The sequence below is a fragment of the Bufo gargarizans genome, chromosome 6, assembly GCF_014858855.1.
Source record: "Bufo gargarizans isolate SCDJY-AF-19 chromosome 6, ASM1485885v1, whole genome shotgun sequence".
NCBI lineage: Eukaryota > Metazoa > Chordata > Amphibia > Anura > Bufonidae > Bufo > Bufo gargarizans.
This window is the reverse complement of record NC_058085.1, coordinates 16,176,098-16,200,162: the sequence shown is the minus strand read 5'-3', so window position 1 is coordinate 16,200,162 and position 24,065 is coordinate 16,176,098. Positions and strand designations below refer to the sequence as shown.

Sequence of the window (24,065 nt, the reverse complement as noted above, 5' to 3'; positions counted from 1 at the left end):
AAAAATGGAAAAAGTTTTCTTTTGCCGAGATATTTCTCACCCAGCATGGGTATATGTAAAATGACACCTCAAAACACATTGCCCAACTTCTCCTGAGTACGGCGATACCACATGTGTGACACTTTTTTGCAGCCTAGGTGGGCAAAGGGGCACACATTCCAAAGAGCACCTTTAGGATTTCACAGGGCATTTTTTACACATTTTGATTTCAAACTACTTCTCACACATTAGGGCCCCTAAAATGCCAGGGCAACTACCCCACAAGTGACCCCATTTTGGAAAGAAGACACCCCAAGGTATTTTGTGATGGGCATAGTGAGTTCATGGAAGTTTTTATTTTTTGGCACAAGTAAGTAGAATATGAGACTTTGTAAGAAAAAATAAAAATAAAATCATCATTTTCCGCTAAATTGTGACAAAAAATTCTAGGAACTCGCCATGCCCCTCACGGAATACCTTGGGGTGTCTTCTTTCCAAAATGGGGTCACTTGTGGGGTAGTTATACTGCCCTGGCATTTTAGGGGCCCTAATGCGTGAGAAGTAGTTTGAAATTAAAATGTGTCAAAAATTCCCTGTGAAATCCTAAAGGTGCTCTTTGGAAGCCTACCTAGGCTGCAAAAAAGTGTCACACATGTGGCGCCCGGTAAAATGTATAAGGGATTCGTCTACGCAGATGTTTTGCTCTGGGGTATACAAATCTGCAAATTTGGTGTTGAAGTGGTTTATGAGGGGCCGAATTTTGTGGAGCCGGTCAAAAGCTGGGTGGTCTCTTGGACGAGAGGTGCTGTTGTCGCTAAAGTGCAGGAAACGCAGGATGGCCTCAAATCGTGCCCTGGACATGGCAGCAGAGAACATGGGCATGTGATGAATTGGGTTTGTGGACCAATATGACCGCAATTTATACTTTTTGGTTAGACCCATGTTGAGGAGAAGGCCCAGAAAATGTTTTAATTCAGAAACTTGGACTGGTTTCCACCGGAAAGGCTGGACATAAAAGCTTCCCGGGTTGGCAGCTATAAATTGAGTGGCATACCGGTTTGTTTCTGCCACAACTAAGTCCAAGAGCTCCGCAGTCAAGAACAGTTCAAAAAATCGCAGTGCCGAACCTATTTGAGCTGTCTCAAACTGAACTCCAGACTGGGCGGTGAAAGGGGGAACTAATGGTGCGGCTGAAGTTGGGGACTGCCAATCAGGGTTTGCCAGCACCTCAGGGATTCTAGGGGCTCTACGGGCACGTCTTTGTGGTGGCTGCGACGGGGTAACTACTGCACGTGCCACCGTACCAGCTTCAACTGCCCTTCTGGTGCTCGCCACTTCACCATGTTGTATGGCAGTGCTGGTACTAGGTCCAGGGTGGGCTGCGCTGCTGGTGTATGCCTCACCATGTAATCCGACAGCCCCACTCTGCTGCGCTTGAAGCGGATCCTGCGCAACTTGTGGTGTAGCAACACGGGGCCAGGTACGCCTGGTGCTATCAGGGACCTCAGCCTCCTCGTCCGAACTTTGGGTCAGACTGCCACTGCTTTCTACAGGTTCATATTCTGACCCGCTGAAATAGTCAGATGAGGGTTCCCATTCCTCATCCGACTGGGTCAGAAGCCTGTAGGCCTCTTCAGAAGAATACCCCCTGTTTGACATTTGGGCAACTAAATTTAGGGGGTATTCCCTGAGACTACCCAAGAAAAAAAGCAAGCCTGTCTTACAAATGGGAGGCTAGCGAAGTATCGGAAGCCGCTGCGATTGATAAAAAATATCAAAACTGATTTTTTTTATCGCCGCAGCGCTTGTGAAGTGATTGTGCAGTGATCAAAAAAATAAGATTTTTTTTGTCACTGCGGCGGGGCAGGCGTGGGTGAACGCACGTGTGGGCGACTGATCAGGCCTGATCGGGCAAACACTGCGTTTTGGGTGGAGGGCGAACTAAGGTGACACTAATACTATTATAGATCTGACTGTGATCAGTTCTGATCACTTACAGATACTATAAAAGTACAAATGCTGATTAGCGATACGCTAATCAGCGAATCAGCGACTGCGTTGCGATGGGCTGGGCGCTAACCGATTGCTAACTACCTAACCAAGGGGCCTAAACTATCCTAAAACCTAACAGTCAATACCAGTGGGAAAAAAAAGTGACAGTTTGCACTGGTCACTTTTTTCACTTTCACTAGGTGATTGACAGGGGCGATCAAGGGGTTAATTGGGGTGATGGGGGGTGATCTGGAGCTATGTGTGGTGTTTGGTGTACTTACAGTGTTCTGTGCTCCTCTGCTGGAACCAACCGACAAAAAGGACCAGTAGAGGAGCAGGGAAGCTATTTAACACCTTATATTTATAAATATAAAGTGTTAACTGGCTTCTGATTCGGTTTTTTGAAAATCATCAGCCTGCCAGCCACGATCATTGGCTGGCAGGCTGGTGACGAAATACTCCTCTAACTTTTGCCGGCCCGCGATGCGCATGCCGGCTGTGAGCGTAATCTCGCGTCTCGCGAGATGACGCATAGATGCGTGACTCTGCCTGAGACAGCCACCTCCGGAACGCGATCCTGCGTTAGGCGGTCCGGAGGCGGTTAAATATATATAGTAGAGAGCACATGGAAGTGTGGGAGGGAGGAGGATCGAAATTGGTTGGGGACTGGAAATTATTTCCTGCCGGATGTAACCGATCTTGTCTCTGAAGTAGGTGGCCAGGTCATCAGTGCAGGTCCTATCTTCTCTTCATGATGCAGCTGCTGTCTTCTAGAACTCCACAAGCTCTCACCCCTGCGTCTCCCACAGAGCAGAACCCAACAAATCCATCCCCAGCCCCGACACAAACCAAACAGAAAAGCTGAGGCTTCCAAAGTCCAGAATGAAGCCGGAAGAAATCCCACCCAAAGAAGACTTCATGGCCTCCAGAGAAGCAGCTTCATGTCCGCTCTCACCTCCTCACAGCAGGACTTCTTCACTTCTATTACGTTGTCTCTGTCCCACAACCCCAAATAATTATTTCATACCTTTACCTCCCTCTGCCCCCCCGTACCCCGTCTGACCCCCCTCATCTCAGCTGAGGACTATGCCTCTTATCTCTAAACCATCGGCAGCGTTAGATGAAGCTCAGAGCCGCCGTCCTCTCAGCCTCTCTACGTTACTACTCGCTGCTCTTCCCACATAACCTGCTTTACCGCTGTCACTGAGGACAACCTTCCCGCCTTCTCCCCATCCCCCGTCACACTAATCACTGCTTTACCCCCCCCCGAGCCGGTCCTGCCTCCGATCACAATCTGTCTGACATTTCCGCGGTTTTCCAGCATCGCCGGATACGTTTTTTCTAATCTCCAAAGACTAAAAACTCATCTTTGAAATTCAGCCAATGATACAAGACTGAAACAAGGGAACTTATCTCCTGTCCACTGATTGTGGGGTCCATCCGCTGGGGGCCCTGCCAGTCAGGAGAACGGGGCCCATGTTCCCCCATTGGAGCAGCAGACAAGCTCAGATCAACTACAGAGACAATCCCCAGCGATAAGACACAGCGCGGCCATTTATGTGCTAACACTAGGAATCACAGAAGAGAAGGTTATTCCTCCTTTTCCCCCACAGCGGAAATCCTACATCTGCCCCGACATAAGGTATCGCTGACATCATTTCTAATAACTGATATGGAGAAAAGGGACAGAGTTACCCCTAAACCTCTCCTGAGCACAGAGCCCCGATACCAGCAGATTACATCGCCGGCCCTGCTACATGGACATGACAGAGACTCCGCTGTAGTAACTGAACATCACACATACACAGCTCTGCTACATGGACATGACAAAGACTCAGCTGTAGTAACTGAACATTACACATACACAGCTCTGCTGCACACACTGATAGAAGTCTTTAGAGGCATATTACACATAAACAGCTTGGTTGTATGCACATACAGTTCAACTACACAGACATTACACGGATACAGCTCATCTATACAAACATTACAGGCTTACAGCTCTGCTACATACAGACTGGAATTCCACACAGCACAGCAGAGTCTCACACACAGAGAAGATAAACCTGGTCATATGATCTCCATGACTCCTCCCACACCTGATCACATGGTCATGACATCATCACAGGTCCTGTACCTTCTCCTGCAGCACAGCCTGACTCCTCCCACACCTGATCACATGGCCATGACATCATCACAGGTCCTGTACCTTCTCCTGCAGCACAGCCAGACTCCTCCCACACATGGTCACATGGTCCTGACATCATCACAGGTCCTGCACCTTCTCCTGCTGCACAGCCTGACTCCTCCCACACCTGATCACATGGTCAGCACAGCCTGGAGCCCGACTACTGCCTGGTGGTAGAAATTACAGCCCAGGAGGCTCCATAGTGAAGGGTTGTCAGAGGAGGACACGCCTGCCCCCAGGTAAGTGGAACACTCATCACATCCACACATATAAGGCTTCACAGCCACAAAGATACACAGCTCCATCCGCCCTTAAAAGGAACCTGTCAGCGGGATTTTGTGTATAGAGCTGAGGACATGGGTTGCTAGATGGCCTCTACATCGGCAATACCCAGTCCCCATAGCTCTGTGTGCTTTTATTGTGTAAAAAAAAAAACTATTTGATACATATGCAAATTAACCTGAGATGAGTCGTGTATGTGAGATGAGTCAGGGACAGGACTCATCTCAGGTTAATTTGCATCTGTATCAAATCAGTTTTTTTCCCCCACAATAAAAGCACACAGAGCTATGGGGACTGGGTATTGCGGATGTGCTAGCGGCCATCTAGCAACCCATGTCCTCAGCTTTAAACACAAAATCCCGCTGACAGGTTCCCTTTATGGCCAAGTTCGCACTTCAGTTATTTGGTCAGTTATTTCCTTCAGTTATTGAGCCCAAACCAGTATTGAAGACTGGAGGAGGGGGCATTATATAGAAGACATATCCAGGAGATCTCAGAGACGTGGACTGGAGCAGGGGGCGTTATATTGAAGACATATCCAGGAGATATCAGAGACGTGGACTGGAGGAGGGGGCGTTATATAGAAGACATATCCAGGAGATCTGAGACGTGGACTGGAGCAGGGGACGTTATATAGAAGACATATCCAGGAGATCTCAGAGACGTGGACTGGAGGAGGGGGCGTTATATAGAAGACATATCCAGGAGATCTCAGAGACGTGGACTGGAGGAGGGGGCGTTATATAGAAGACATATCCAGGAGATCTCAGAGACGTGGACTGGAGCAGAGGGTATTGTATAGAAGACATATCCAGGAGATCTCAGAGACGTGGACTGGAGGAGGGGGCGTTATATAGAAGACATATCCAGGAGATCTCAGAGACGTGGACTGGAGGAGGGGGCGTTATATAGAAGACATATCCAGGAGATCTCAGAGACGTGGACTGGAGCAGGGGGTGTTATATAGAAGACATATCCAGGAGATCTCAGAGACGTGGACTGGAGGAGGGGTGTTATATAGAAGACATATCCAGGAGATCTCAGAGACGTGGACTGGAGGAGGGGGCGTTATATAGAAGACATATCCAGGAGATCTCAGAGACGTGGACTGGAGGAGGGGGCATTATATAGAAGACATATCCAGGAGATCTCAGAGACGTGGACTGGAGCAGGGGGCGTTATATAGAAGACATATCCAGGAGATCTCAGAGACGTGGACTGGAGGAGGGGGCGTTATATAGAAGACATATCCGGGAGATCTCGTAGACGGGGACTGGAGGAGGGGCGTTATATAGAAGACATATCCAGGAGATCTCAGAGACGTGGACTGGAGCAGGGGGCGTTATATAGAAGACACATCCTGGAGATCTCAGAGATGTGGACTGGAGTAGGGGGTGTTATATAGAAGACATATCCAGGAGATCTCAGAGACCTGGACTGGAGGAGGGGGCGTTATATAGAAGACATATCCTGGAGATCTCAGAGACGTGGACTGGAGCCGGGGGCGTTATATAGAAGACATATCCAGGAGATCTCAGAGACGTGGACTGGAGCAGGGGGCGTTATATAGAAGACATATCCAGGAGATCTCAGAGACGTGGACTGGAGGAGGGGCGTTATATAGAAGACATTTCCAGGAGATCTCAGAGACGTGGACTGGAGCAGGGGGCGTTATATAGAAGACATATCCAGGAGATCTCAGAGACGTGGACTGGAGCAGAGGGTGTTATATAGAAAATATAACCAGGAGATCTCAGAGACGTGGACTGGAGGAGGGGGCATTATATAGAAGACATATCCAGGAGATCTCAGAGACGTGGACTGGAGCAGGGGACGTTATATAGAAGACATATCCAGGAGATCTCAGAGACGTGGATTGGAGGAGGGGATGTTTTATAGAATACATATCCAGTAGATCTCAGAGACGTGGACTGGAGCAGGGGATTGGAACAACCAAAACATAAAAGTTCATACTTTTTTAAAAATCACTAAAAACTTGACTGGATAAAAATAAATGGCACTACAAGAAGAGGATCACATGGGACATCTGAGTATGCCTCACATTTATGCATGTTTTTTACCCTGACTGGTTTCTTGGCTAGTCAGTATCGTGATTGCACTGTTATCCTAGATATGTAAGCCATCACTTACTAAAAATGATGTAACCCCTTCCACAGCAGATGAGCGCATAGCAACTATAGCAGCATTATTTCCGTCATGGTGCTGAAATTAAGCTCTATGAATTTTAGGGGACTAAACAGCCCATATAAGCGCAGCCTGATGTGGAAAGAAGCCCTTTCCCTCAAGTGTGATATTTTCTCTGCCCAGGAGACACATATCGTTGCCAATGATGCTGGAAGAATAAGACATTGTGGTTTCCCTGTCATACTATAGGCTCATAGTAATAAGAAAAAGCGGGGTGTCCTCTTAGCCATTAGGAATTCTGTTGCGCACACTGCTGTTTCTTCTACACATGACCCAGGCAGAAGGTATATTATACATGTATGTTACTTAAATAATACGTGCAACGGATCTCCTGGCACCCCGACCGGGTACCTCAGTCGATAGATGCTCCTAGTGCTTCCCGAGGACTCCAAGCACTCCACTTGACACTGTAAGCGCTGCAGACCCCACGAACCGCCGAAGCTTGGTTGAGGTCTCGCCATCTCCTACCAACCCTGGACCACGACAAGGCTCCAGGCTCCAGTGGGTGAACCTCTCCGAAATCCAGAGAGCAGGAACAGCTCTTACAAGAGCTAATAGTATAGCCAAGGGAGTATAGCAAATCTTCAGCGTATAGCAATCCCCACACACATGAGACGAGGCTCTATGTTGAATGTAAAACAGGAACTCTTTATTTAAACACACAAGCATTGACTTTTACACATTTTCCAACAAGGTTACCACCCACAGGGTTTTGTAAAAACAACCAATAACCACGTACAATACACTCAGACACTCCCACACAAAATCCTCCCCTCTGCCTGTGATACAATTACCTCACACTCGGTTAATGTAATCATCACAGGCAGGAGAATACACAATGTCCTCTGTCCGGGAGACAACAGAGTTGTAATGCAATTATCTCTCAGAACAGAGGGCAATCGCCAATACACACAGAGAGACAATGGAACAGACCTCACTTCTCAACGTATACAATGTCCCACCCTTTACTATACACATAGACATTTAACATCCCAACATGGCACGAATTAGACCAGGGGTTAAAGTTAGTAAAAGTCCTTTGTGAACAAAGGAAGCCTGGCTGATGAGAGGGCCCATAATCCTGGGGCAAGAGGCTGGTAGCCAGGCCTCTCCACCACCCAGTGGCGAGGTTGGTTTTGTCACAATACGCTATATACAATAGTAGGATTGTATGCTCCTAATGTAAGACCCGAACATTTTTTTAATAGATTGCTTGGGAAGGTACAAACAATACTGAAAGGTAGAGTCCTTATTTGCAGGGACTTTAACATGGTTCCCGACAGGGCTGTGGAGTCGGAGTCTGAGGCAATTTTGGGTATCTGGAGTCGGAGTCGGCAAAAAATGAACCGACTCCTACTAAATTTAAATTGGAATAAAAATTAAAAAAAGCAAGTTTAAATGTCCCAATTCACAAAAAGTTATAATTTAATTACCGTATTTTTCACCCTATAAGACGCACCTGCCCATAAGACGCACCTAGGTTTTTGAGGAGGAAAATAAGAAAAAAATATTTTGAACCAAAAGGTGTGCTTTTGGTGGGTTTTGAACTGTACGGGGGCTACTGTGGATGGCACTGTTACGGGGGCATCTGTGGATGGCACTGTTATGTGGGATCATTGTGGGGGCATCTGTGGATGACACATATATAGCATCTTATCTTATGTGTCATCCACAGATCCCTCATAACAGTGTCATCCACAGATCCCCCACTAACTTTTTGGCAGTCGGGAGGGCGGGCTGGCGCTCGCAGCGTAGCTCACAACGTCACGCACCGCCTGCTTCATTCATAAAGTGGGCGGAGCAGGTGCGTGATGTAGTGAGCTACGCTACGAGCGCCCGCCCGTGAGCGGGGCCCGGTGTAGTAGAATCCAGTGACTGCAACGGGCCCCGCTGCCATTACAGAAACAGATGCCGGCCCCCAGCCCCTCCTCCCTCTCAGCCTATTCACCGGACAGTTGCAGCATTCACCCCATAAGACGCACTGCTATTTCCCCCCCACTTTTGGGGGGAAAAAGTGCATCTTATAGGGCGAAAAATACGGTACTTCTCTACTGTAAGAAAAAAGACCATTGCATGCATTGCGTCACGTTACCGCAAAACGAACACGTGAAGAAGCATGCTTTTCATATGATTCACTATATGGCACGCAACGCACAGTTAAGGAGCAGCAATACTTATACTTTCCATTGTGTTGTGTTCCGCTGTTACAGGGAATGCAACGCCCATGGTTAACCTAGCCTCTCACTGATAACTGATTAAGTAAATATGTTTTTTGCAGGACTGGACACTTGTATAAGTGAAGGGAATGGATGGTCAATAGTTCAAGACTGAAGCTGTAAACCATTTGAAAAACTGCTGTCATTCAACTAAGGCTATAAAAACTTGTAAACTCAGATTGTTAGCTTAAACTTTAAAAATGACTATGGGATTCTACTAGGGAAATCATGTTTTAAAATAAATGCCCCTTCCCCTGCCTCTTCCTAGATCCTCCCACTGCCCTATCATCAGCAGATCAGCACACAAAGGAGAAGGCAGCAACTTCCTAGCCAGTAGTTCTGCGGTAATGACATGTATGTTGCCTTTCTTTCCTTCAAGGAATGTATAAAATACATTCGCATATTAAATACAGAGGAGTCGGGGAGTCGGAAGTACCAAAAACTGAGGAGTCAGAGTCGGAGCATTTATCTACCGACTCCACAGCCCTGGTCCCTAGCAAACTCTTTAATGAAATACTCTCTTTTTAAAATTTGGCGTATATATCACGCAACAGAAAGAGACTACTCCTATTTCTCTCCCTCTCACCACTCTTACTCACGCATAGACCTTATTCTGGTAGGGGTATTCAGGGTCACCCTCTCAGCTACTACTGAGTCTAGCATAGGGACGATAACTTGGTCAGATCATGCGCCTATCTTTGTAGACATTTCCGAACAGTTCCAACAGCCCCCAAACCCAATTTGGAGGATGAATGAGTATGTGCTTGCTAACCTTAAGTATCAAACAGAAATTTCTAATGCGCTAGAGCAGTGATGGTTAACCTTGGCACTCCAGCTGTGGTAAAACTACAACTCCCAAGATGCCCCCCTTGCTTGGCTGCTCTCAGAACTCTATAGAAATAAATAGAGCATGCTGGGAGTTGTAGTTTCACCACAGCTGGAGTGCCAAGGTTAGCCATCACTGCGCTAGAGGAATACTTCCAAACGAATGCCGCATCAGTGGCTGACCGCTCAATAGTGTGGGCCGCTCACAAGGCCTTCAATAGAGGCATATTAATTAAAATCGGGCATAGAGACAAAAAACTCAGAGAAAAACACCTATCGGACATAATGACAAAAATCAATGAGACTGAAGCACTGAATAAAGCACCCCCGTCAATTAGATTATCCGAGACTCTAAAGAACCTTAGAATGCAGCTCAGAGAGAGCAAGATACACAAATATAAGTACTATTCTCAAGCTAATAAGGCGGGTAGTTTATTGGCAAAAATAATCAAAACCAGAGCTAACAAATTGTGCATTGCGTATCTCTGGGATCCCTCTAAGACCCATAAAATATACAAACCCAAATCTATTGCAAATAGATTCATGTCCTACTACTCTCAACTCTATAATTTGGCAGAGGGACAAAACGTCACTCCACCACCTGAGCATGAGAGAGAGCAATTCCTGCACTCCCTCTCCCTACCTTCCATGTCCGACCAGCAACGGGAATCCCTTAGTACCCCCATAACCCCAGAAGAGATCTCTGACGTAATTAAGCATCTACCTCATCATAAAAGTCCGGGCCCAGATGGCCTCTCCAATTCCTACTACAGAACATATTCCAAGATCCTCATCATCATGCGTCCCTGTCCCGAGTAATGGCTGAAGGCTCAATGCCAAGAGAAATGTTAGAGGCAGTTATTGTAACCTTACTAAAACCAGGGAAGCATTGTCACCGCCACTTCTGTGAGAAGGTCTGACAGACGTCCTTTTCTACCTCTTGCATGATGTTCTTTGTTTTGGTTTCACTTTGTCATCTCATTTCCTTCTCCCAGGTGTCACCTATTTAGACTAATCCTCTTTCCTTTATATTCCCTCCCATACTGCCTCACTTTGCGGTTTATACTACTTCCTGGATTGAAGTGTTCACTGCTGGAGACTTCTGCTGCTGCTTGTTCAGATAAGTCCTTTGATGTATTGTGTTTCCTTGCTGGCTTGATTCTAGGTGACCCTGACTCCCTCTGTATTAAATGCAGGGAGCCGGTGGTCGTTTCGCCTCATAGGGTTTTCAGGTGTCACACAGTCTAGGTACGAGGGCATGCAATCGTCTACCTCTGAGACCCTTGTATGTGCTTAGCAGTCAGGGCGAGCTCTTAGGGTTTTATAGGGGTCACCTTTATGCTCCTTAGTTTGGGATTAAGCCAGTCGGATGTTTATCCATAACTCCCAGCTATCTGCAACATCATCCGTGACATTATAAACTACCATTACCGTCTTAAGCATGGATCCGGTTTCAGCCTTGATTGACTGCATGCAAGGTCTTTCACTGGAGGTAGCAGATCTCCGTAAAACTGTGTCTCAGTTTCAGGTGACCGGTTATGCTTGCGTTCATGGAGTTTGTTCGGAGCCTAAGATCTCGCTTCCGGATACGTTCTCCAGGGGTAGTGAGAATTTTGTTCGCTTTAGAGAGGCTTGCAAACTCCATTTTCGCCTACTTCCCCATTCCTCTGGTGATGAGGAGCAGAGGGTTGGGATCATCATCTTGCTGCTAAGGGATACCGCTCAGTCTTGGGCCTTTCCGCTGCCGGTGGGGGCACGGCCCCTCCGATCGGTGGATTAACTTTTTGTAGCCCTGGGGCAGATATATGATGACCCGGATCGTATTGCTCTGGCTGAATCTAAACTGCGTCTTTTATGCCAGGGTAAACAGTCCGCAGAGATATATCGTTCTCAATTTCGGAGATGGGCAGCTGATACTGGTTGGAACTATGCTGCACTCCGAAGTCAATTTTGCCATGGTCTTTCGGAGGGTTTGAAAGATGCATTTGCTTTTCATGAGAGACCTGCCTCATTGGAGTCTGCCATGTCTCTAGCTGTTTGTATTAACAGGCATCTTAGAGAGAGAGGAGAGAACACTCCTTCCTGTCATATTCAGTCCAAGGACAGTGGGGCGGTCTCATTCAGTGCGCAGGGGCCTCAGTCTCTCTCAATCCCCTCTAAACAGGAGGCCATGCAGCTGGGTTTGCTTGCCTCTGATAGTAGAGGATTCAGCTCTCAGAGGACGGTTTGTTTCTGTTGTGGGGGTATAAATCATTTGGCTAATGTTTGCCCCTCTAGGAGATTTAGGGAGTTTTCTCAGGGTAATAAAGAAACAAAAAGAAAAAACCCCCTCAAAAAACGTTCCATTTGCTACTATTGGCAAGGTTCATGCGGAAATTGAAGGTTTGCCGTTTCCTTGTAGTTCCCGTTTTCTCCCACCTGCCATGGTGGCGCTAGATAGCAAGAACATTGTTTGTGAGATTTTTGTAGATAGTGGAGCAGCTGTCAATCTCATTGATAATCAATTTGCTATAACACATGGTTTCCAGGTATGCACTTTGGAAAAGGATATACCTGTTTTTGCTATTGATTCCGCTACACTTTCTCAAAAATCGTTAAAGGGCATAGTTCACAATATCCGTTTGACTGTGGGTGATGCTCATGTTGAGGATATGTCATGTTTCGTCCTAAGCCGATTACCTACTCCTCTAGTGTTGAGGCTACCCTGGCTCACTAAACATAACCCCACCATTGATTGGCAAGCAAGGCAAATAAATGGTTGGAGTGACTTTTGCAGAGTGAATTGCCTCACGACATCTCTTTCAGAGGTTTCTACCAAGACTGTGCCATCTTTTCTCTCAGAATTTTCGGATGTGTTTTCCGAGAATGGTGTCCAGGAGCTGCCCCCTCACCGGGAGTACGATTGCCCTATTAATCTCATCCCAGGCGCCAAGCTGTCAAAATCACGTTTATACAATCTCTTCCAACCTGAAAGAGTTGCTATGTGTACTTATATCTCTGAGAGCCTGAGAAAGCGACACATCCGACCCTCGAAGTCACCTGTTGCCGCATTTTTTTTTTTTTGTTAAGAAAAAATATGGTTCTTTAAGACCTTGTCTGAATTTCAGGGAGCTGAACTGTATCACAATTTATGACCCATATCCGCTTCCTCTGATCCCGGACCTGTTTTACCAGATTGTCGGGGCTAAAGTTTTTTCTAAGTCGGATTTAAGAGGGGCATACAACCTAATCAGGGTCAGGGAAGGGGACGAATGGAAGACGGCCTTCAATACCCCTGAGGGTCATTTTGAGAATTTGGTTAGGCCTTTTTGGTTTGATGAATGCTCCGGCCGACTTCCAACATTTTGTGAACAGCATTTTTTATCATTTAATGGGGAAATTTGTACTGGTGTATCTAGATGACATTTAGATTTTTTTCTCCTGATTTCAAAACTCATAGGGACCACCTACGTCAGGTCTTGCTCATTCTGCGGGAGAATAAATTGTATGCTAAACTGGAAAAATGTGTGTTTGCGGTTCCAGAGATTCAATTTCTTGGTTTTCTTCTCTCCGCTTCTGGTTTTCGCATGGACCCTGAGAAGGTCCACGCTGTGCTTGATTGGGAGCTTCCTGAGAATCAGGTGGCGCTAATGCGTTTTTGGGTTTTGCCAATTATTACAGAAAGTTCATTTTGAATTATTCCTCTGTTGTTAAGCCACTGACTGATATGACAAAAAAGGGGGTAGATTTTTCCTCCTGGTCGGTAGATGCGCTTAAGGCCTTTTCTAGTATCAAAGAGAGTTTTTCTTCCGCTCTCATTTTGGTACAACCTGATGTCTCTCTACCTTTTATTGTTGAGGTGGACGCTTCTGAGGTGGGTGTGGGTGCGGTCTTATCTCAGGGTCTCTCTCCTGCCAAGGAAACTCTCCTCCGCAGAGAGAAATTACGATGTGGGAGATAGGGAGTTGTTGGCCTTCAAATTAGCTTTTGAGGAATGGCGCCATTGGCTAGAGGGAGCCAGACACCCTATTACCGTGTTTACTGACCATAAGAATCTGACCTACTTGGAATCAGCCAAGCGTCTGAACCCGAGACAGGCTAGATGGTCTTTATTCTTTCCTAGGTTTAATTTTGTTGTCACGTTCCGCCCTGGGGTTAAAAATTTGAAGGCGGATGCCCTGTCGCGTTGTTTTCTGGGAGGGGGAACTTTGAAGACCCGGGTCCCATTTTGGCTGAAGGGTTGGTCGTCTCTGCTCTTCATCCTGATTTGGAGGCAGAGGTTGAGGCAGCCCAGGCAGAGGCTCCTGGTCTTTGTCCTCCTGGGAGGTTGTTTGTGCCACTCGCTTTACGACACAAGGTTTTTAAGGAGCACCATGATTCTGTCCTTGCTGGGAACCTGAGGAGTAGAGCCACAGTGGATCTCATTGCTCAGAGATTCTGGTGGCTGTCTCTTCGTAAGACGGTTGAGGGTTTTGTGGCAGCCTGCAAGACCTGCGCTCGTGCCAAGGTCCCTCATTCACGGCCATCGGGTTCTCTCCTCCCGTTACCCATTCCTTCCCGTCCTTGGACGCATCTGTCCATGGACTTCATTACGGACCTGCCTCGTTCCTCGGGGAAGACTGTAATTCTGGTGGTAGTCGACCGTTTTAGCAAAATGGCGCATTTCATTCCCTTTCCTGGGTTATCCAATGCTAAGACGTTGGCGCAGGTGTTTGTTGATCACATTGTTAAATTGCATGGCATTCCTTCATACATTGTTTCTGATAGGGGCACACAATTTGTTTCCAGATTCTGGAAGGCCTTCTGTTCTCGCTTGGAGTTGTCATTTTCGTCTGCTTTTCATCAGCAGTCGAATGGTCAGACCGAACGCGTCAGTCAGAATCTGGAGACATATCTGCGCTGTTTTGTGGCGGAGAATCAGGAGGATTGGTATTCTTTTTTTTCCCTTGCTGAGTTTGCTTTAAATAACCGTCACCAGGAGTCCTCTGATAAGTCACAATTTTTTGGTGCATATGGGTTTCATCCACAGTTTCAAAATTACTAGTGTCCCTAGGACTGTGTTACACCTATTAATCCTGCACCTACCTAATTGCCTAAGACTTAACTTTTATTAATCTGCTCCTAATATTAATGAGATAACTAACTAAATCTTAAAAATTTCCTGTACATTGTAGCCATTTCACATCTGTTTGGTTTCCCTGTTAGGAGTCACCTAACCAGGTTCACTAGTCCAGGGTAGAAAACACTAGTGCCTTTCTGGCTGTGCGCTGCCAGTATTTGTGACAGCACTGTGTTTATATTGACTCTGTGCTGCTTGGCTGTGACAATGTGCTGTATTAAAACTAGAGCTTCACACTGCCCCAGACATGTTTCGCCATGTACCGGCGTCTTCAGGGGTTAGGGCAGAGTGTGAGTGTGTCTCCTCCCGGCTGGCTTATGAGACCTTTGTTTGTGACGTCATTGATGTGAGATTCACCCATGGGCGTGATACGGATCCACTATTAGGGCAAGGATAGGTGGCGTTTCAGGGTTCCAGGTGGTACGCCTGATGAAGAGACTGGTGAGGTCTCGAAAGCTCGCTATGTAACATCATTACTTCTATTTTTGTTAGCCATAAAAAGGTATCAAACCTGCAATACTCTTATTTTGTTTCTCTTAATGAGAGCACTAAACTATTTTTCTATTGGCTAACACGGTACCAGGCTTTTTCCTTTTTCTTTCAACCAAACGGAGGATACCATAATGTACCGTACACAGATGGAATTAAAGAATGTTCTGAAGCAACTGGCACACCTGGACAGCGACATTTTCTTTTTATCCACATGCAAGAAGGAATATTTAATCCCCAAAGGACTTTGCCTAAAGAATCCTATGCTGCACACCTACAACACTCCTTATGCACAACGTTTATGCTACAGGACTTCTGAAAGGCTGCGGAACCACCTTATTCATGTCTTCTACAGCTCCCAAAAAAAGATTCAAATGGAAATACAAATGCTAAAGGGCAAACTTACCGAGAATTTGGTCCTGCGAATGCAAAAATACTACAGAACACTGCAACTATACTTGATAGACAACAAGAAAAAGAAACTCCACAGACTTCGACTTAGAGCGGGGCGGTATTCCCACACCAATCGAGTACAATCCAAAGCTATCGGGATGGATCAGAACATCGATCAGGAACCTGGTAAAGTCAGCTGTGTCATCAATCTGTCATCATACAAACCGAATAATGTGGAACTCAAGGTGCTCTCCAGAGGACTCTCATTCTGCCCTACCAAAAGTCTTGACAAAACAGAACTCTGTAGTGACATGGAGGAATATTTTAGGAGATTAAGACTAAAAGAGTTCTTCCATGACAAACAGGAGAGAGAATTCTCAAACAGCCAAACACAATTGGCACTGGTGGACAAAAAACTGTCTGACTGGACCCCTCCCCCTGGCCGCAATACCATTTTGGACCAGTACATTGACTCCTTTAGAAATGTAGTACAGTCTACAATACAGGACAAACATATGAAAGAAACATTCAACATCAACATACAGGAAAGGAGGGCGATTCAAACCTTAAAAAACAACAAAGGAATCACCATAAAACCTGCAGATAAAGGTGGTGCTATAGTCCTTTTGAACACTTTGGACTATATAGAAGAAGCACACCGACAACTCACAGACACACAATACTATATCAAAATGGAGGGAGACCCAACTCAGAAATATTTGAAAGAGTTGAAAAAGGTTATCAGAGGTCTTCCTGCAGGATCCACGCAACTTTTAGACTTGGTACCTGAGAATCCCAGGATTGGAGTATTCTACATGCTTCCCAAAATACACAAAACAGGGAATCCAGGGAGGCCAATCATTTCAGGTGTGGGAACCCTCACTGAAAAAATCTCAGGTTGGATAGAGGGCATCCTTAAACCATTAGTGAGGAACACAAAAAGTTATCTACAGGACACCACTGACTTATTGAACAAACTGTCAACCATAGGTCCCCTCCCTAAAGGCACAATCTTTGCAACCATGGATGTGGAATCCTTGTATTCGAATATCCCACACGATGATGGATTAACTGCTTGCCGAGTATACTTGGAGGCGAATGGGATCATCTCAGAGTCTGTACTACAACTGACCAAATTCATCCTCACCCATAACTATTTCTCTTTTGACAAGGAGATATATTTACAGTGCACTGGGACCGCCATGGGCAGTAAAATGGCACCACAATATGCAAATCTGTTCATGGCAAAACTGGAAAATGACTTTTTGGTATCCTGTCTCAAAAAACCCTTGGCCTACTTCCATTTCATTGATGTCATCCTAATAATCTGGACCGACTCTGAACATGATCTGATAAAATCTCATGAACAATTCAACAAATTCCATCCCACCATAAACCTGACCGTCAACTATTCCCACACAGAAGTCAGCTTTCTGGACACTACCTCTGGTTGTGACCTACAATCCACAACTAGAGGTACTGAGGAAAACTGCCAAAAAATTACATCATGTCCTACGTAAGGATGACCGACTAAAAACAATCTTCCCAGACCCCCCCCCCCCCCTTACTAGCTTACCGACAACCTCCAAATCTTAGGAACATTCTGATCAGATCAAGTTCAAGGCCATTTACCACAGAAAAAGGAACCCATCCCTGTAATATAAGAAGATGCAAAACCTGTTCCCATATAATGACAACTGATAAGATCTGGATCCCCAACACACAGCAGGAATATAGGATCCCTGGGACATTCACATGTTCTACATCTAATGTTGTTTATCTGATTCTCTGCACTAAATGTCCTGTTAGAGGCCTCTACGTTGGAGAAACAGGACAGAGACTCAATGCAAGGATGAGGTCCCACCGCCACACAATTAAAGAGAAGAAGCTACACTTTCCTGTGGCTAAGCATTTCTGTAGCCCAGGACACAATGTAGAACACATGAAAGTTCTCATATTAAAAGGTAACTTCAAATCCTAAAAAGCTAGAAGAATTTGGGAATACAAATTTATAACACTGCTTGACACTTTGAATACTGGACTGAATTTGTCCCCGGGATTTATGACACACTACAAGATCTAAAGAGTCTTCTATAGACATAGTCGGGGCACCAGGTCTCTGAGATAACATCAATTTAGAGACCATAAAACTTTCACACCCCTTATCTGTAAGATAATTAAGGACTCATTCTCAAGATCTTTAATATGTTGTTCTGTTTTTTTTTTTTTTCAAATGTCCATTCATTCCCCCCATGCCTCTGTTCTTATTGTATATATATTGCTGTTTCTTCATATATTCTTGTAGTACGCCTGAGGAAGAGACTGGTGAGGTCTCGAAAGCTCGCTATGTAACATCATTACTTCTATTTTGGTTAGCCATAAAAAGGTATCAAACCTGCAATACTCTTATTTTGTTTCTCTTAATGAGAGCACTAAACTAATACAGCACATTGTCACAGCCAAGCAGCACAGGATCAATCTAAACACAGGGCCATCACAAATACTGGCAGCGCGCAGCCAGAAAGGCACTAGTGTTTTCTACTCTGGACTAGTGAACCTGGTTAGGTGACTCCTAACAGGGAAACCAAACAGATGTGAAATGGATGAAATGTACTGGAAATTTTAAAGATTTTGTTAGTTATCTCATTAATATTAGGAGCAGATTAATAAAAGTTAAGTCTTAGGCAATTAGGTAGGTGCAGGATTAATAGGTGTAACACAGTCCTAGGGACACTAGTAATTTTGATTTATTGTATAAAACACCACATCCTTGCACTTAAAGGGAAAGTCTAGTAATTGAAGTTCATCCACAGTTTGGGACATTCTCTGGAGAGGGGTCTTCTGGTTTACCTGATGAGGAGAAATTTTCCTCGTCTTTGTCATTTATTTGGCAAAAGATTCAGGGTAATCTGAAGAGGATGAGTGAGAGATATAAGCGTGTGGCGGATAAGAGACGTGTGCCTGGTCCGGACCTGAATGTGGGTGATCTGGTGTGGTTGTCTACAAAGAATATCAAACTGAAGGTTCCCTCCTGGAAGTTGGGTCCTAAGTTTATTGGGCCTTACAAGATCTTGTCTGTCATCAATCCCTTTGCCTTCCGTCTTGATCTTCCTCAGACTTGGAAGATCCATAATGTTTTTCATAGGTCCCTATTAAAACCTTATGTCCAACCCACTGTACCCTCCTCTTTGCCTCCTCCTCTGATTTTTGTTGATGGTAATCTTGAATTCCAGGTCTCTAGGATTGTGGATTCTCGCATTATCCGCGGTTCTCTCCAATACCTTGTTCATTGGGAGGGTTATGGTCCTGAGGAGAGGATGTGGGTTCCAGTGGCAGACATTAAGGCCACTCGTCTCATCAAGGCTTTCCATAGGTCTCATCCTGAGAAGGTGGGTTCTGAGTGTCCGGAGTCCACCCGTAGAGGGAGGGGTACTGTCACCGCCACTTCTGTGAGAAGGTCTGACAGACGTCCTTTTTTACCTCTTGCATGATGTTCTTTGTTTTGGTTTCACTTTGTCACCTCATTTCCTTCTCCCAGGTGTCACCTATTTAGGCTAATCCTCTTTCCTTTATATTCCCTCCCATACTGCCTCACTTTGTGGTTTATACTACTTCCTGGATTGAAGTGTTCACTGCTGGAGACTTCTGTTGCTGCTTGTTCAGATAAGTCCTTTGATGTATTGTGTTTCCTTGCTGGCTTGATTCTAGGTGACCCTGTCTCCCTCCGTATTAAGTGCAGGGAGCCGGTGGTCGTGTCCCCTCACTATTGTAGGGTTTTCAGGTGTCACACAGTCTAGATACGAGGGCATGCAATCGTCTACCTCTGAGAACCTTGTATGTGCTTAGCAGTCAGGGCGAGCTCTTAGGGTTTTAGAGGGGGTCACCTTTATGCTCCTTAGTTTGGGATCAAGCCAGTCGGATGTTTATCCGTAACTTCCGGCTATCTGCAACATCATCCGTGACAAGGATCAGTCGGTCCCCCAGAATTTCTGACCGATCTCCCTTCTAAATACCGACCTAAAGATTTGTGTCAAACTCTTGGCTATTAGGCTAGCTAAAATCCTACCATCACTAGTGGCTCCAGATCAAGTTGGTTTTGTACAGAGGAGGCAGATCAGACAATTCTAGAAGGGTGATAAACCTAATTGATAATATCAACAGAGTAACGACGCCTGCGGTGTTCATCACACTGGATGCCGAGAAGGCATTCGACCGGGTGAACTGGACGTTTGTCTTCTCGGTACTCCATCAGCTGGGATTTCTGTCACAAATGATTGCAGCAATCAAGGCTCTTTACTGTAGCCCGACGGCTCGTATACTGGTCACTGAGGTCCTGTCTGATCCATTTACATTAACGAATGGCACGAGACAGGGGTGTCCCCTATCTCCCCTAATATTTATCCTATCACTTGAACCCTTGGCACAAGCAATCCATCAGGCTGGGGATATAGAAGGAGTACATATAGGCGATAGGAAACACCGCCTCTCATTATATTCCCGTTGGACTGGCAGGCCTCAGAGGTGCAATATCTAGGGGAAAAAGTCACCCCCTCCCCTCAGAGACTGTACTCTGAAAATTTACCGTAGTTTTTCCTGTGCCTACAGAGGGAATTAGATACTGAAATATATACTGAAACTAATTTAAATTAGCGTATGGGGCAGACAGGCTAATCAGGAGTGTATGACTAAGTGGAGTACAAAATGCAATGGCCAAGCATCTCACTTTATAAATAAGCGTAGCATTAGCACTATAAATTTTGGCATTATTGTGCTTTATCCGATTTGCAGGGTGCTGCTGCATTGTCTTTTTTCCCTCTAGGTCTTTGCCATGGCAGCATGCACCTGCGCACTGGGAGGTGCTGACTAACCCCCTTTTTTTTGCACTCATGCCAGACCTAGACTTGAGAACGTGGAAAGAAAAGGGGATTGAGAATGTGGGGATTTACTATCGCATTCTTCTCTAAGGTCCTATGCGGATCTTCGACAACTATACGATATACCACAAGTACTTCAGAATTAGACACTTGCTGAACGACAATCCCACACTTGTAAGCAAAGTGAACCAAGTGCTTCTGAAACAATGGTCCCTAACGAACTCTAAATGGACAGGTTTATGGCCAATTTATTCATACCTAGGTAATAAGGACTCCTTTGCAAAGTTGGCTCCCCTCTTGTCATGGAAAAAGGAACTAAAAATTACTCTCTCTCCTGCCCAATGGTCCACAGCTAGCAGAATCGCAGCAAGACACTTAAAATGCACCTCGCATTTGGAATCCTTTATAAAGATGATGCTCACATGGTATTACACTCCTATGAGACTTAGCCAAATGTTCCCAGGTTTGGCACAAGTGTGCTGGAGAGGTTGCGGAGGGAAGGGTTCACTCCTCCATAATTTATGGGATTGCCCCAAACTTAATGACTTGTGGTCCAGTGTTTTCAAGGCTTTGACAGGTGTAGTTGGACGCCGTCTGGCCCCAGATCCGGCTCTAGCCCTACTACTTATTGACCTTACGCGGATTCCTCATTGCCATAGAACAATCGCAATTCATATGTTCCTAGCCACTAAATTAGCAATTACCAAAAACTGGAAAAGCTCAAATATCCCCACTTACCAGGATGTATTAAGAGCCATAGAAACAGCAAGGTCATATGAACGAATTATTGCCCAAAAAGATTTTGCACCAGAAAAGTACGAGGAGGAGTGGGCGCCTTGGACCAGCTTGTATCCGACTGTATCAGCTCGGTCATGAGATGAAAAAAGGGGGTGTCGAGACTCAAAGTGAGTTAATATTAAACGCTGTAAGTGACATATACAGCTAGATATAAGGTGCAACGATTTGATATGGTTTCTCTCTACCACTTTATGTTGGTTATTCAGATTTATTTTATTTTAGTTATTCATAATGCTTTCTTTCCTTCTCCAATCTTATTGCTGATTACCTTTCAGATAATGCTGCTTTGTGACTTAATCTAGGACACAAGTATGTAAACCTTTTATTACCATCAGTCGGTTTACCCTACTAATTCTGTTTGTTCCACTGATGATTATGGAATGGGTAATATTAAATCATCTTGATGTAAGCTGTGTGTATCTACCTAATGTGATTTCAATACCTGTGGATGCAATAAGATCACTTTCAGATCACCTTGTTTATGAGCTATTTGTTATGTTTGAAAAATACAATAAAAAAACTATTGAACAATAAGAAGATGATTACACCCCCCCAAGGATAAATAAATACTGGACACAAGGCTGAAGTTGGTTTCTTAGTCAAAAGTTGCAGTGAGAATCACGAGGGGGAATCAGATGAAAGCGACAGGAAAATACAAATAACGGGCAGAAAAGTGTGATTTAAAGACTGAAATTAATTTGGGCACTGATCTCACACTGGTGACATACAGACGGTGGTGCCTGCACCATATGCAGGGGAGTTTATTTATTTATTTTTATTTTATGCACTTATATAGTGCAAACAGGTTCTGGGCACAAGAACTGGCAGCAAAGTGGACAGACAGACACGGTCACTGACTTCAATAGGTAACTGGTGTTTTTAAAGGGTTAAATGAATTTGGACCAGGCTGAACTGAAATGTATATGATGTGGGGCATCACCCTCTGTATGTTGGCAGTGTGAGATCAGTGGCCAAATTCATTTACCACTGTGCATGACATTGTTATGGGGGGGGACTGTGGATGACACTGGTATGGGGGGGACTGTGGATGACACTGTTAATGGGGGGCCCTGTGGGTGTCACTGTTAATGGGGGGGCCATGTGGGTGTCACTGTTAATGGGGGGCCCTGTGGATGTCACTGTTAATGGGGTGGTCCTGTGGATGTAACTGTTAATGGGGGGGCGCTGTGGATGTCACTGTTAATGGGGGGGCCCTGTGGGTGTCACTGTTAATGGGGGGGCCCTGTGGGTGTCACTGTTATGGGGGGGCTGCGGCTGTCACTTTTATGGGGGGCGCTGTGGGTTACACTGTTATGGGAGTCTCTGTAGATGACACTGTTATGGGATGGCGGTGTGAAACCGGGTAATTCTGCTTGTAGATGATAAATATGATATAACAGCCTCAAAAAAGATATTAATAAATAGAGAATTAATAATAATGGAGAAGAAATGCGCAGGTCTCCAGTGTGAGGCGATGACGAGACAGAAATCATAGAATGGCGAAAGGAAATTCACAAGTAAAGTGACTGAAATAAATAATAGTAAAATCACCAACCGATATGACAGACATCTGTAGGGTGTGTGTCCTCCCTGACGCGCGTTTTAGCTGCTGCCTTCATCTTGGGGTTGGTGTTGCTGTGTGTGAGTAGCCTTTTATATCAGTGTATAATATACAGTGCCTTGCAAAAGTATTCACCCCCTTGACTTTTTTTTGTATTTTGTTACATTACAGTTCAATGTTTTGTTAACATGAATTTTATGTGATGGATAAGAACACAATAGTCTAAGTTGGTGAAGTAAAATGAGAAAAATATATAACTAAAACTATTGTTCAGAAATAGAAAACAGAAAATTGCCATGTGCGTATGTATTCACCCCCTTTGTTAGGAAGACTATAAAAATCTCTGGTGCAAGCAATTACCTTCAGAAGTCACAGAATTTGTGAGATGGTGTCCACCTGTGTGCAATTTAAGTGTCACATGATCTGTCATTACATATACACACCAGAGGCTACAACATCTAAGCAAGAGGCATCACTGACCAAACACTGCCATGAAGACCAAGGAACTCTCCAAACATGTAAGGGACAATGTTGTTGAGAAGTACAAGTCAGAGTTAGGTTATAAAAAATATCCAAATCTTTGATGATCCGCAGGAGCACCATCAAATCTTTCATAACCGAATGAAAAGAACATGGCACAACAGCAATCCTGCCAAGAGACGGCCGCCCACCAAAACTCCTGGACCGGGCAAGGAGGGCATTATTAAGAGAGGCAGCAGATAGACCTAAGATAACCCTGGAGGAGCTGCAGAGTTTCACAGCAGAGACTGGAGTATCTGTACATAGGATGACAATAAGCAGAAGCTCCATAGAGTTGGGCTTTATGGCAGAGTGGCCAGAAAAAAGCCATTACTTTCAGCTAAAAACAAAAAGGCACTGCCATAGATGCGGTAAGGAATGAAACACCAATACGACAACAGGAGGGAGTGGGAAAGGCACTAGGCCTCACCGCTAGGGAAGGAAAAGGGTCACCTCCTATAGGACTCTGATCCTGGCCCTAACTCCTATCCGTATGGGCACCCCTTCAAGGTACAAATGCCCATACACAGGAACCTGAAAACCCTGGTGGCCCTAGAAAGCCCTAAAGATATTGACAGGGCAGAGACAACCCGTTCCTTCCCAGATGAGGGAAACAGCGTCTCCCTAAGCCCTAGTAACAACAAAC

The 24,065-nt window shown here is 45.3% G+C and overlaps 1 long non-coding RNA gene across 1 annotated transcript in view; it reads left to right on the top strand.

The window, feature by feature from the left end:
- The first annotated feature begins 4,297 nt into the window (after positions 1 to 4,297).
- The window catches only part of LOC122940506, a 37,855-nt gene continuing 18,087 nt past the window's right edge, over positions 4,298 to 24,065 (top strand). The window contains exon 1 of the long non-coding RNA XR_006390331.1: positions 4,298 to 4,398. This is a non-coding gene — a long non-coding RNA (uncharacterized LOC122940506). The remainder of the gene's footprint in view (positions 4,399 to 24,065) is intronic.